Genomic DNA, 15434 nt, shown 5'->3' on the forward strand with positions numbered 1-15434 from the left:
CATTTTCACTGGACTATCAAGCCCCTGTTGCTGCCAAATTTATTGTCACTAATACAGATTTGTTTCTTTTGAGTATTCCAGATTCAGCAGGTGGAGGACCTACTTTATCAGGAGGATAATCTGGACTCTGGAAACACTGACAATGGGGTCATTGTTCCTGACATCCCATGCCCCCTGTCTACTGAGAATCTTGCTGTGCTGCAACGTCAAGTGAACCCTACCACTGACTCCTCATCTTTTGGTCAGGACATATACATGCATGCTCTTCGATTAGTTATGAGTCTCCAGCCTTTTTAGGTGCAGTCCTCCCACACTATGTAGGATATTGTTTTAGCCCCAGTGCCACTCTTGATAATGGCAAACATTTGTATTTTTTGGAGGAGGATGAAAGGATAGCCGGCCCAGCTGTCAAAGTGAGATTGTAGACTATTCTGGATAGAGAAGCTACTTTTGTGTAGTATATTTCTTGTGAGGTTTTCTGTCCTCAGATACAGAGAGCTGTGAAAGCCTGTCTTCAGATTAAGATGTCCCAATGAAGAGCAGCGTTTCTCAGTCCTGGTCCTGGGGACTCAAAGGGGTGCACATTTTTGTTATTGCCTTAGCACTACACAGCTGATTCAAATGATCAAGTCATCATCAAGCTTCCAAGTGGTATTTATGTATTAAATTGTGACGCTATCCTTGATATGATCCTGATGTTGTCACATGCTACACATGCACATGTACAGTTGAAGTCGGAAGTTTACGTACACTTAAGTTGAAGTCATTAAAACTCGTTTTTCAACCACCACAAATTTCTTGTTAACAAACTATAGTTTTGGCAAGTCGGTTAGGACATCTACTTTGTGCATGACACAAGTAATTTTTCCAACAATTGTTTACAGATGGATTATTTCACTTATAATTCACTGTATCACAATTCCAGTGGGTCAGAAGTTTACATACACTGAGTTGACTGTTCCTCTAAACAGCTTGGAAAATTCCAGAAAATGATGTCATGGCTTTAGACGCTTCTGATGGGCTAATTGACATCATTTGAGTCAATTGGAGGTGTACCTGTGGATGTATTTCAAGTGCCTCAGTGCCTCTTTGCTTGACATCATGGTAAATCAAAAGAAATCAGCCAAGACCTCAGAAAAAAAATTGTAGACCTCCACAAGTCTGGTTCATCCTTGGGAGCAATTTCCAAACGCCTGAAGGTACCGCGTTCATCTGTACAAACAATAGTACACAAGTATAAACACCATGGGACCACGCAGCTATCATACCGCTCAGGAAGGAGACACCTTCTGTCTCCTAGAGATGAACGTACTTTGGTGCGAAAAGTGCAAATCAATCCCAGAACAACAGCAAAGGACCTTGTGAAGATGCTGGAGGAAACAGGTACAAAAGTATCTATATCCACAGTAAAACAAGTCCTATATCGACATAACCTGAAAGGCCGCTGAGCAAGGAAGAAGCCACTGCTCCAAAACCGGCATAAAAAAAGCCATACTACGGTTTGAAACTGCATATGGGGACAAAGGTCGTACTTTTTGGAGAAATGTCCTCTGGTCTGATGAAACTATTAAATTAACTGTCTAAAATGTGCTAAATACTCTGCAGTTGTGCATTTGATTTGCTAATTTTGTAGCTAGTTTGCTTCTTCAAAAATCAAGCTTCTCTTGCTGGTAACAGCAGAGAATCCCTTCCTGGATCAAGAGTCTCGCTGTCTAAAATTTGTTTTGTGCTTGCAGCAAACTGTTTAAATGTATGAGCTGGGATGTCTGTCCTGAAAATAGTTTAGGTCAGAGATTGCATAAAGTGTTTGCAATTCGTTCATTAGCATTTGGTTAGCATTCACTATGGGATTTACATATACTTGTTAGCATAGCTAACCTTCAGATTACAAAGGCCCAGTGGGATTTGAAAATAGTGCCCCTTGTGTTCAGTACCGGCATCACCGAATGTCCCGGTATAGCACAATGTCGGTATGACAATCTGGATATCACCCAAGCCTAGTGCAGTTCCCCTTTTAACAGAAAATCACCTTCCGGTGTAAAAAAACGTGGAAGTTAAAAACAAAAAATACTACATTTTAAGTGAGAAATAGACATTGGTCTGAAGCCAAAAAAAGAAAGGAAATTCACATGACCAGCATAATGCCTACTCCACCCATGCTCTACCAAGGTTTTCCAGCACACAACTTTGACCTACTACAGTAGCTATGTTGGTCCATTGTACTTCAAATGATGTGCATGCAGGTTGCTTAGGATTCAAACCTTCTCAAACAGCCTAATTCACACGCTTCAGTGGAATAATGGACTTTACAGTGTACTGCTATTAATATATATATATATATATATATATATATATATATATATATATATCCAATCTCATTAGCCTGTATGTAAGTTTTGTTATTTGTAATTTTTTTTATCAACTTCTATTTAACCAGGGAAAACACATTGAGACCTAGGTCTCATTTGCAAATGTGCCCTGGGAACAATACATCAAATAAAATTACACACAATTTAAAACACAAAATAGCAAAAATATACACAATAAACAATCAAACAAAACAAACCTTTATCAATATAAACATCCCTAGCCTTTCTCATAAACTGACCCAGAGACAACAGTACATCCAAATGAAAAGTTACTTTTCATTTGGATTATTCCACATGATATGGGCCTGGTAGGAAAAGGCATAATTGTATGGTCTCCAGCATGAACCAACCCTGTGATCTAGTGTTGTAATCCAAGTTTCTTATTTCAACAATTATGTTACGTTTATTTTTTATTTAACCTTTTTTTTTACTCGGCAAGTCAGTTAAGAACAAATTCTTATTTACAATGACGGCCTACCAAAAGGCCTCCTGCGGGGACGGGGGCTGGGATAAAAAAATAATATATATAGAAATATAGGACAAAACACAATTCACGACAAGAGAGACAACACAACACTACATAAACAGAGACCTAAGACAACAACATAGCAGGGCAGCAACACACAACAACACAGCATGGTAGCAACACAACATGACAACTACATGGTAGCAACGCAACAGAACATGGTATAAATATTAATGGGCACAGACAACAGCACAAAGGGCAAGAAGGTAGAGACAACAATACATCACGCAAAGCAGCCACAACTGTAAGCTCGTTCCAGTTGGTAGCTGCAGCAAACTGAAAAGACGAGCGACCCAGGGATGTGTATGCAATCTGGTTTCTGCTCAGGTTATGGATGTGTCACTGCAACCTTAAAGGTCTTCAATGATGTCACCATTGCCCTTGATTCTAAGCAATGTTGTGCTGCTATTTTTATTGACTTGGCCAAAGCTTTTGATATGGTAGACCATTCCATTTTTGTGGACCGGCTAATGCGTATTGGTGTCTCTGAGGGGTCTTTGGCCTGGTTTGGTAACTAGCTCAATGAGTGCAGTGTATAAAGTCAAACATCAGATGACTCAGCCACTGCCTGTCACCAAGGGAGTACCCCAAGGCTCGATCCTAGGCCCCACGCTCTTCTCAATTTACATCAACAACATAGCTCAGGCAGTAGGAATCTCGCATCTATTTATATGCAGATGATAGTCTTTTACTCAACTGGTCTTTCCCCAGATGTTGTGTTAAACGCTCTACAACAAAGCTTTCTTAATGTCCAACAAGCTTTCTCTACCCTTAACCTTGTTCTGAACACCTCCAAAACATGAACACCTCCAAAACAAAGGTCATGTGATTTGGTAAGAAGAATGCCCCTCACCCCACAGGTATGATTACTACCTCTGAGGGTTTAGAGCTTGAGGTAGTCACCTCATACAAATACTTGGGAGTATGGCTAGACGGTTCACTGTCCTTCCTCAGCACATATCAAAGCTGCAGGCTAAAGTTAAATCTAGACTTTGTTTCCTCTATCGTAATCGCTCCTTTTTCACCACAGCTGCCAAACTAACCCTGATTCAGATGACCATCCTACCCGTGCTATATCACGGAGACATAATTTATAGATCAGCAGATAAGGGTGCTCTCGAGCGGCTAGATGTTCTTTAACATTCGGCCATCAGATTTGCCACCAATTCTCCTTATAGGACACATCACTGCACTCTATACTCCTATGTAAACTGGTTATCTCTGTATACCCGTCGCAAGACCACAGGTTGATGCTTATTTATAAACCCTCTTAGGCCTCACTCCCCCCTAACTGAGATATCTATTGCAACCCTCATCCTCCACACACAACACCCGTTCTGCCAGTCACATTCTGTTAAAGGTCTCCAAAGCACATGTCGAGTTGCGTCAATTCAATCTGGTATTGGAATAAAACAGTTAACTCAATAGAATTCCTTTAGTTATGTGTTTAATGAAGCAAACATTTAAATGATAAATATGAAGTTCGTATATACGGGCTCCCTGTAACACCACGCAGGGCAGACAGAGAACTGAAATGACATAAGTTCTTCCTTAAATACTTCTTGACAGACGTAGTTCCCTCTCCCTGAGGGCCTGTCATAGTAGAGGCTTGGGTGTGGTTTAGACTTACTCCAGCCTATCGTTGGCGTGCAGGCTGGTCCCAACCTCTAGACACATCTTTGTTGCCAGGCATAGTTGTCTTCTAGCTTATCTTCGTGTGTGTAACCGAGAGTCAGACACTCAAGGACAGTGCCTGTTTTTATGCTACAGTTAGGACAGTTTCTGCTTTTGTGCTACAGCTATCTTCCATTCTACCAGCCCCTCCCATTAGTCATGTCTATTATATGTTGCTCAATCTATGTTAATACAATATAAACCTCTTAGTGCATTACAGTCCGTTCATACTTAGGCCTACATCTACTGTAAATGGTAATGCATCACATCTAATAAGTGAAATAAAACCCAACACACACAACAGAGAGAATACTATAGATGTCAAGAAAGCCAGTCAGTTGATTATTGACAAGTTTTTCCAACACTTTTGATAAACAGGGCAAAATAGAAATAGGCCTGTAACAGTTAGGATCAGCTTGATCTCTCACTTTAAATAAAGGACGAACTGTGGCAGCCTTCTAAGCAATGGGAACCTTCCCAGAAAGGAGAGACAGGTTAAAAAGGTCTGAGATAGGCTTGGTGATGATAGGGGCAGTAACCTTAAAGATGAAAGGGTCTAAACCATCTGACCCAGATGTTTTTTTGGGGGTCAAGTTTCAGGAGCTCCTTTAGCACCTTGGACTCAGGAGAAGAGGGAGAAGTATCGGGGCTATTCGCATTAGAAGGGGTGGGAGATGAGGAAATGTTGGATGTGCAAGAAGGCATGGTTGAGTCAAATAGGAAGTCTGACTTCTGAAGTGGTGATAAAAGAGCTCAGCCTTGTGCTTCTTGTCAGTAACAACCACATCATCAACATTAAGGGACATGGGCAGCTGTGAGGAGGAGGGTTTATTCTCCAGGTTTGGCCTTCCGTATAGCCTGAGTGTACTTATTTCTCATTTGCCTGATTGAGAGCCAATCAGCCTGAGTATTGCCAAATGCAATTCTTGAGCTGGAGTAAATATGTAATTCTCACGGTCGAAACAGGCTGAACCTGTTTTTTATTCTTATTTTCTTTATGGGGGCGTGTTTGTTAACAATACCACTGAAAATATAAAAAAAGAAGGTCCAAGCGTCTTCGACAGAAGGCATGAAGCTGATTCTATACCATTTTACAGAGGCCAGTTCATGAAGGAAGGCTTGTTCATTAAAGTTTTTTAGCAAGTGTCTATGACAAATCAGGACAGGTCGTTTCACTGAGCAGCCATTACGAACACAGGCTGTAAAACAATGACCACTAAGGTCATTACAGAAAACACCAGACTGATACCTATCAGGATTATTTGTAACATAAAGGAGAGTAGCCTTTTCTGGGTGTTTGGAGTCATACCTTGTGGGATTGGTAATAATCTGAGAAAGATGTAGGGAGTCCCATTGCTTTAGGACTTGGTCAGGTTGTTTAAGCATGTCCCAGTTTAGGTCACCTAGCAGGACAAATTCAGATTTAGTGTAAAGGGCCAGGAGAGAGCTTAGGGCAGGTAGGGTACAGGCCAGTGCTGATAGAGTACGATAGCACCCAGCAACAGTCAATAAAGAGCTATTTGAAAGTTTAATGCTTAAAACCAGCAAATAAAATTGTTTGGGGACAGACTTGGTGCAGACAACCGAGCACTGAAGCTGTTCCTTGGTAAAGATTGCCACTCCCCCCACCTTTGGGAGATCTGTCTTGCCGGAAAAGGTTATAACCAGAAAGGTTAACATCATTATTCAAAACACTCTTCCTTAACCACGTCTCAGTAATGACCAACACATCTGGATTGGAGCTCTGAACCCACACTTTCAATTGATCCATTTTAGATAATAAGCTTCTAGTGTTAACGTGCAGAAAACCCAGGCTTTTACGGGAGCAGAAATCAGTGAAGCAGATTTCAGAATTGGTGCTAGCAACAGTAGATGGGCCAGGGTGCACGTTTCCAGATATCATCAGCAGTAATACAATCAAGGCACGGCAGAAGACAGGGAGAGCTCTGCAGTGCTGATTTATGACATTTGAATGTGCATTAGATGTGCAACAAGATCATATTGTACAGCTATTTCAACAGGTAACATGAATACAAAGCCGGCGAGAAGTGGTTAGAATGGGATGGGAGGTGAAAAGTTTGTGTAACCAATAGAGAGTCAGAGTCGCGAGTGTGTGAACAAACATAGTCTGTCCCATGGTTAGGTAAACAAGAAAGTTCATAGTCAACAAAGCATGCAGGAGTCATGAGGCAAAAATAGCAAAATGCACAATAATTATTTTTAATATATAAAACCTTTAGCTTAGCCAATGCAAGTACAGTCACTTGCCCCAACAGTGCGTGTGTGCTGGAGGCGAGCAAAAGCTTGGGACAGAGAAGGGATTGTGGTGGAGGTACCTGTACCAGACAGGGGTAGACAGGCCAGGGCAGATGGTGAACAGATCACCAGGTGGAATCCAAGCAGCAGGCAACGGGAGTAGGTGTTACACCCACTTGGGAGAAGCTATTATTTCTGGAGGTAGATTTCTTGTAGAAAATACCAGTGGATGGTCTTTGAACAGCGGGAGGGGGCTTCAAAGACTCAACCTCTCACTTCACACCTCAGTGCTAATTGAACTTGTATCTGGTATGTCAGCAAGCCTGGCAGCTCAGTTCCAGGTTGGATGGTGTCCTCAAGTCTCTGCTGTTGGTTTGCTAGAGCACCCTCCGTATAGCTTGGAAAAAGGAATCTTTGGTAGCAGTAATCCCTCCAGGTAATTTTGGCCAAAATTAGGTTGTAGGTTTGGAGTTTTGATCTGGAGTGAAGGCCATGCTATGGAGGGTAGCATCCTGCATATGTCCCTGTCGAAAAATCCAAGTTTATCTAACTCCAAATCTATCTTTTTATAAAAAACATGTTGAAAAATATGAGCGCTCACATGCAGCGGTCTCTCTCTCTGTCATAGGATACATGCAAACTAATAACGTGTCCATTTCAGTGGACCTAAGCCGAATATTGCCGTATTATTAATCTCAATGTTATTGTTTTGGTAAAAGTGGGCCAAGTAGGACACAATGCCATGGCATGCCTATACATGTGCACTGTTGACCCTCCCGAGTTCATCATAAGCCCACAACCTGTTCAGTCAGTGTAGCCTAAAATATTACATGTAAACTCATAATCAGCTAGATTTGTACTGACCTCACCTCAGCTTAGTCTTCAATGGTAAGTAAATTGGTAGTTTACTGAGTAAGGCTTTATAAACAAAAACAGAATAATGAAGTGACCTACGTGTTTTTAGTGAGGTCCGACCAACTTTATGTTGAAGGATGCAGTGGTGAGTGTCCAAACGGTCAGATGTTATAAAACGAAGTGCGCTATGATAAATTGTGTCCAAGGGCTTCAAAACACTGGTAGCTGCATTCATGTATATAATACTGTATCTCCATAATCTATAACAGGAATAAATGTAGACTGAATTATCTGATTTCTACTATTTAATGAAAGACAATCCCTATTCCTATAGAAGAACCCAACTTAATTCTTAATTTCTTGACTAACTCGTCAACATGCTTTTTAAAAGATAGCTTTTCGTCAATCCAGATGCCCAGATATTTATATGCGGGGACATGAGCAATGGGGGCACCATCTAACATACTTACTCACAAATCACCAGTTACATTATTACATGATTTGGAAAATAACTTGTACTTGGTTTTACCAGCATTTAGTACCAACTTCAGGTCAACCAAGGCTTTCTGCAAGGTAGTAAAAGCAGATTGAAGAATCAACAGAGCCTGAGCTGCCGTAGGGGCATTAGTGTATACATCAGTGTCATCTGCGTACAGATGAAAGTTACAGTTTTGTACAGATATACCATTGCTGTTAATAGAAAATAGTGAAAAGAACTGGACCAGAATCGAACCCTGACTTCCGGTGACGATGTGGCGAGGAGCAGCAGCTAACTAAGGAGGCTGTGTTGCACCAACCCGATTTTAACAAATTATTCAACGCCTAGTTACACATTTTGTAAACTTATTGTCCAAGATGTCAGTTACATGGAAAAACAACTTAGAAACGTACAAAAGCAGACACGTTTTACGGAAAATACATCTCTACCTGCAGCTGCTGCTAGCAAGGAAAATTAAGAAAAATCTCGAAGAGAAAATTGCGAAAGTGTGCGAAGATGTGGCTGAAATAAAACATACACTGGGCGCACTGAAAACAAAAGTCGACACTATCGACAACCAAGTTACAAACTCCAAAGAGAGGATATCAACAATGGAGGACAAGAACACCCACCTAAATGACACTGTTGAAAAAATGAAGACTGATAAAAAAAACTGGAAGAACGACTTCAAAACCAGGAAAATTACAGTCGAGAGAAACACACTTCGGTGCCTCCACAGACCCAAAGAAGCGTGTCGCAAACATCAATGAGCCCAAGTGGTAGGCTATGGAAGATCCACATGATGGTGGTGGTTCATTATGGATGGACTACCATTTTTCTCTAAGCCGATAGAACTTTCTATGTTGCGAGTAACAGTCTCACTGAGTGTTTATGCTGCAAATGCTGCCAACAATTTATCTTTCTGGCTTACAGTTGGTATAATTATAGTACTAAATTGAGCAGAATTATAGTCCAAGCATATCATTCTGTTTCATGGTCATAGTAGGAATAAACATATCTATTCTTTTAAGTTTTCACTCTTATAACAGCAATAGTTGGTCACTATAGGCCAAAACGCGTGTTTGTGCCATGCGTGATGGGCCCAGACCAAAGTGTTAGCTTATTTTATAATTATTATGACCTATACCAGTCACCCTTTGGTGTTTATTCTCTGCTTACATTCCTGCCTTGTGGAATTAGACAGTTCATGAGAAAGGTAATCTCTTCTCTTTGCATGTATAATGATCAGCCTGTCTTTATGTTTTTGGTTGATCTGTCATTTCTATGACATGTCATCGCTGTCATATCAAAATGTATATGGCCATGCCTATATTTGGCGTTGGTAAAACGTTCTTATTCTGGTTGGAGCGTCAGTGCTCGGAAAACCTAAAGACACTGCACACGGATGAAGGCCTGGTATAGGGGGAGGTCGATTTTTATTTTGTATTTTCATTTTTTTTGTGGGTTTGGGATATGTTTATGACATAGAACACTAAACTTTCCATAGAACAACTATGTGGGGGCCTCAGGACAAGGTGTTTTGAGAATTCCTTAAAATACATTACCATATTCTTTGAAACAAACAACAACGAAACAGGTACATGTCTGGGATGCTTTTAAAGCATACATACGTGGAGTAATTATACAACAATCAGCTACTATTAACAAATTAGATAAACAGAAAATGTATAAACTTGAAACAGCTCAAAACTCTGGAGGGAATATTGGTCCAATCCTAACAACATTTCTCTGGTACCTGACAAAAAACAAATACGAGCTGAACACTTTATTCAGTTAAAAAGCTCACTATTCCCTGTTCAGGCTGAAGCAGAGATGGTACGAATCATTGAAAAGGCAGAAACTGTTGGCCAGTCAATTGAAATCTAGAGAAACAGATCGGCAAATAGGTGGAATTTGAAATAAGACAGGCAAGCTGATAACCAATCAAAGAAATAAACAATATATTTATAGACTTCTATCAGGAACTTTATACTTCAGACAGTCCTTTAGATATGCAGAAAGCATAGGCATGCTTTCAGAATTTGAACTTTCCTAAAAGGAGGAAGACAAGAACTGGCTTGACCGCCCCATTACTTTGGAGGAATTGACCGAAACTATAAGACAAGCAACCAGTGGTAAAACTCCAGGGTTAGATGGGATACCCAGTGATTTCTATCAAATGTATGCAGAGGAGATTAAAATTGTTTACAAAACTTCTGGCTATGACGGTGAATCATATCATTAAAATAATCCTAAATCCAGACCAGGTGGGATTTGGGAACTTCATCTGATGATTTTAGACAGCTACTGTATGTCATCTGGAAGCCAAAAGATTTGAAAACTTCAGTGGCAGCTTATCCCTAGATGCAGAGAAAGCCTTTGATAGGGTCGTCTGGGACTACCTGCATTATACTCATCTCCCCCTCCCTGCTCTGTTTTCAGCTACGTTAGCAATGTGGGTCAACACACAAGTTAATTTAGTAATCTCAATTCATACATTACGCACATTATTCTTACCTCCCGTCAGTAACAGTTTGGTATGGTATAAAGAATACACAGACAAGCTTTCATTTTTAATTTAAGTGACGTTTATTGTACTTATCAATGTTATGGATGAGCGCGCTGTTTGTTTGTTTCTGGTCCTCTCTCCATCTCTGTAATTTCCAGGTATGCTGGAATAAGGACCCGAGCTGCGCAATCGGGCTGGCTTTGTAGTGCCTGTCCCGAATGGCGCGTTTATGGGAATGGGCGTGTTGGAAGACAGCATGTCAGTAGTGATGACTTTCTGTCTATGTGTTATATTGCGTTATATTATATTATGATAAACCGATTGAAAAGGTACAATGAAGATAATTCATAAGATGTTTAGCTGAGTGGAAAAAGTAAGCTTTGATGTTGGTAATTGCTTAATTTATTAAAGAGTTTGGCATGTTCTGATGGGAGGGGCTTCCACTACAAAAGGAGCCTCTCTTTCATTTCGGGGGTTTAGGGACTGTTTTGATTGAGCTGTTGATGGGGGCAGCACTGTTAACCTGTCTGGGCTAGGGGGCAGTATTTTCACAGCCGGATGAAAAATGTACCGAATTTAAACAGGTTACTACTCTGGCCCAGAAACTAGAATATGCATATTATTATTATATTATTATTATTATATTAGTAGATTTGGATAGAAAACACACTGAAGTTTATAAAACTGTTTGAATGGTGTCTGTGAGTATAACAGAACTCATATGGCAGGCAAAAACCTGAGACAAATTCAAGCAGGAAGTGGAAAGTCTGAGAATTGTAGTTCTTCTTTTGATTCTCTATCAAAACTACAGTGTCTGTGGGGGACGTTGCACTTCCTAAGGCTTCCATTGGCTGTCTAAAGCCTTCGGAAAGTGGTTTGAGCCTTTTCCTGTCACTGGGCAGATTATAGGAGCTCATTCACTGAGTGGTCTGCCTGGCAACAAAGGGATTGGATATGCGCGGTCACGCGAGCACGCCGTTCCTTCTTTCTCTTCTTGAATGAATATGCTATTGTCCGGTTGGAATATTATCGCAATGTTACGTTAAAAATACCATAAAGATTGATTTTAAACAGCGTTTGACATGCTTCTAAGTACAGTAATGGACCATTTTGACTTTTCGTCTCCCGTTCCGCGCTCGCGCGTTATGCCTTTGGATAAGTGATCTGTACGCACGGACAAAATGGAGGTATTTGTACATAAATGTGGATTATTTCGAACAAAAACAACATTTCTTGTGGAAGTAGCAGTCCTGGGAGTGCATTCTGACGAAGATCAGCAAAGGTAAGAGAATATTGCTAATACTAATTCTGAGTTTAGGTTGCCTCGAACTTGGCGGGTGTCTGAATAGCTCGCCGTGATGGCTGAGCTATGTACTCAGAATATTGAAAAATGTGCTTTCTCCGTAAAGCTATTTTAAAATCTGACACAGTGGTTGCATCCAGGGGTAGTCTATCTATAATTCTTAAAATATTGTTATATATTTTGTCAACGTTTATGATTAGTATTTTTGTAAATTGATGTGCACATTCACCGGTTGTTTTGGTGGGAATACATTTTCTGAACATCACGCACCAATGTAAAATGTTGTTTTTGGATATAAATATGAACTTTATCGAACAAAACATACATGTATTATGTTACATAATGTCCTAGGAGTGTCATCTGATGAAGATCGTCAAAGGTTAGTGCTTCATTTAGCTGTGTTTTGGGTTTTATTGACACGTCCTTGCTTGGAAAATGGCTGTGTGATTATTTTTGTCTATGTACTCTCCTAACATAATCTAATGTTTTGCTTTCGCTGTAAAGCCTTTTTGAAATCGGACAATGTGGTTAGATTAAAGAGAAGTTTATCTTTAAAATGGTGTAAAATAGTTGTATGTTTGAGAAAGTTGAATTATGACATTTTGTTGTTTTTGAATTTTCCGCCCTGATATTTCACTGGCTGTGTCCCGCAGGTGGGATGCTAGCGTCTTACCTAGCCCATAGAAGTTAAAGCTGTCCTATAATGTATACTTTTGGTGACAGTACTGTTTTTCTTCCGGAATCACTATGTAAATAAACATCCTTGCACAGAAGTACTTTTGTGCCTCTGCCATCGTTTTATTTGCTAGATGTTTTTCAGTTTAGAATTCTGGCCTACTCTATGTGACAGAGAGGTAGGGAGAATAAACTACTGCTTTATGCAGATGACATATTCCTAATAATGTCAGACCCCCAACTCTCTATATCGCCTTTTCTGGACTTAGTACATGCTTTAAAGAGATACCGGGCTATAAAGTAAACCGGAACAAATCTGAAGTAATGCCACGATCAAAACATTGTCTGAGAAACTACTTACTTAGCTGGAGGTTTCAATGGGTCCCTAAAAACTTGAGGTACCTGGGGATCGCTTTAAATCCTGGTTTAGAGAACATGATTTCTGAAAACCATGACCCACTAATGAACAAAATTCAACTCCAGTTTAAGAGCTGGGATAAGATACACATCTCATTATGGGGTAGGATACAGGTTATAAAGATGGTCATAGCTCCTAAACTGAATTTTGTCATTAGCATGTTACCACTGTCCATACCTGTCTATACCTTTAAATCCATAGACAAAAGTATTACTGAGTTCGTTTGGGCCAGGATGAAACTAGCGAGATTACAGGAAACGACTGAGAAGGGAGGATTAAAGCTCCCTAACATGCAATTATATCAAGAAGCCTTTTTTTGCTGCCCAAATAGACTCTCTCTTTACTGAGAACTCTAATAGGCCAATTTGGGTGGACATGGAGGAAGAAATGAATGCCCCATTCGGAACATCAGATTATTTAAGACTTCAGAATCCAATAATGTCCCATTAAAAAAATATACGGAGTCAGATTCATAAGAGAGATAAATCTTCACCTTTCCTGACAAGCTCTGCTTCGTTATGGAACAACCTTAAATTGAAAATAGGGGGACACATGGTTTTCTGGAAAGATTGGTTTAGAAAGGGGATAAAGAACATTGGTTGTCTCTTTCAAGAAAACGAGTTTTCCAATCTCTAGGGATAGTACTCAATATAATTGTCAAGTTAAAAATGTGTTCACACTTCCACAATCAGAAAGCTGTAATAAGAAGGGATCAAGCATATCAGCCCCAGTAGATTTTTTGGCATCAATCATAAGTAGTTGTTCCAGTACATCAGAAGTACAGTTGCTCCAGAGACTATTCACTGGGAGTTGCCTGGTCCTCTATTAATGTACTGGGCCATACACACTATCCTCTGTAGTGCCTTGCGGCCGGAGGCTGAACAGTTGCCATACCAGGCAGTGATGCAACCTGTCAGGATGCTCTCGATGGTGCAGCTGTAAAATCTTTTGAGGATCTGAGGACCCATGCCAAATATCTTTTCAGTCTCCTGAGGGGGAATAGGAACTTGAAGCTCTCAACCTGCTCCACTACAGCCCCGTCGATGAGAATGGGGGCATGCTCGGTCCTACTTTTCCTGTAGTCCACGATCATCTCCTTTGTCTTGATCACATTGAGGGAGAGTTTGTTTACCTTGCACCACACGGTCAGGTCTCTGACCTCCTCCCTATAGGCTGTCTCATTGTTGTCAGTTATCAGGCCTACCACTGTTGTGTCATCAGCAAACTTAATCATGGTGTTGCAGTCGTGCCTGGCCGTGCAGTCATGAGTGAACAGGGAGTACAGGAGGGTACTGAGCATGCATCCTTGAGGGGCCCCCGTGTTGAGGATCAGCGTGGCGGATGTGTTGTTACCTACCCTTAACACCTGGGGGCGGCCCGTCATGAAGTCCAGGATCCAGTTGCAGAGGGTGGTGTTTAGTCCAAGGTCCTTAGCTTAGTGATGAGCTTTGGTGTTGAACGTTGAGCTGTAGTCAATGAATAGCATTCTCACATAGGTGTTCCTTTTGTCCAGGTGTGAAAAGGCAGTGTGGAGTGCAATAGAGATTGCATCATCTGTGGATCTGTTGGTGCGGTATGCAAATTAGAGTGGGTCTAGGGTTTCTGGGATAATGGTGTTGATGACCAGCCTTTCAAAGCATTTCATGGCTACAGATGTGAGTGCTACGGGTCGGTAGGCATTTAGGCAGGTTACTTGAGTGTTCTTGGGCACAGGGACTATGGTGGTCTGCTTGAAACATGTTGTATTACAGGGAGAGGTTGAAAATGTCAGTGAAGACACTTGCTAATTGGTCAGCGCATGCTCGGAGTACACGTCCTGGTAATCTGTCTAGCCCTGAGGCCTTGTGAATGTTTACCTGTTTAAAGGTCTTGCTCACATCGGCTGCGGAGAGCGTGATCACACAGTCGTCCGAAACAGCTGATGCTCTCATTCATGTTTCAGTAGTTATTTAGCCCGTCTGGTAGGCTCGTATCACTAGGCAGCTCTCGGATGTGCTTCCCTTTGTAGTCTGTAATAGTTTGCAAGCCCTGCCACATCCGAGTGTCTGAGCCGGTGTAGTACTATTCGATCTTAGTCCTGTATTGACACTTTGCCTGTTTGATGGCTCGTCGGAGGGCATAGCGGGATTTCTTTCAAGCTTCCGGGTTTGAGTACTGCTCCTTGAAAGCGGCAGCTCTACCCTTTAGCTCAGTGCATACGTTGCCTGTAAACCATGGGTATGTACATACAGTCACTGTGGGGACGACGTCCCCGATGCACTTATTGGGGCGGCAGGGTAGCCTAGTGGTTAGAGCATTGGTCTTGCAACCGAAAGTTTGCAAGATTGAACCCCGAGCTGACAAGGTACAAATCTGTCATTCTGCTCCTGAA

General features: G+C 41.1%; 1 protein-coding gene across 2 annotated transcripts in view; it reads left to right on the forward strand.

Moving 5' to 3' along the window:
* The window catches only part of gulp1a (GULP PTB domain containing engulfment adaptor 1a), a 171278-nt gene that overhangs the window by 27853 nt on the left and 127991 nt on the right, over positions 1-15434 (forward strand). Inside the window, exon 1 of one of the 2 annotated variants that reach the window (XM_029703045.1) lies at positions 40-241. The exons of the other annotated variant lie outside the window; for it this stretch is intronic. The gene's annotated coding sequence lies outside the window, so the exon portion shown is untranslated. Of the gene's footprint in view, positions 1-39; positions 242-15434 lie in introns of those variants that run through there. 2 annotated transcript variants of the gene reach the window in all.

Source organism: Salmo trutta, chromosome 20 (genome assembly GCF_901001165.1).
Source record: "Salmo trutta chromosome 20, fSalTru1.1, whole genome shotgun sequence".
NCBI lineage: Eukaryota > Metazoa > Chordata > Actinopteri > Salmoniformes > Salmonidae > Salmo > Salmo trutta.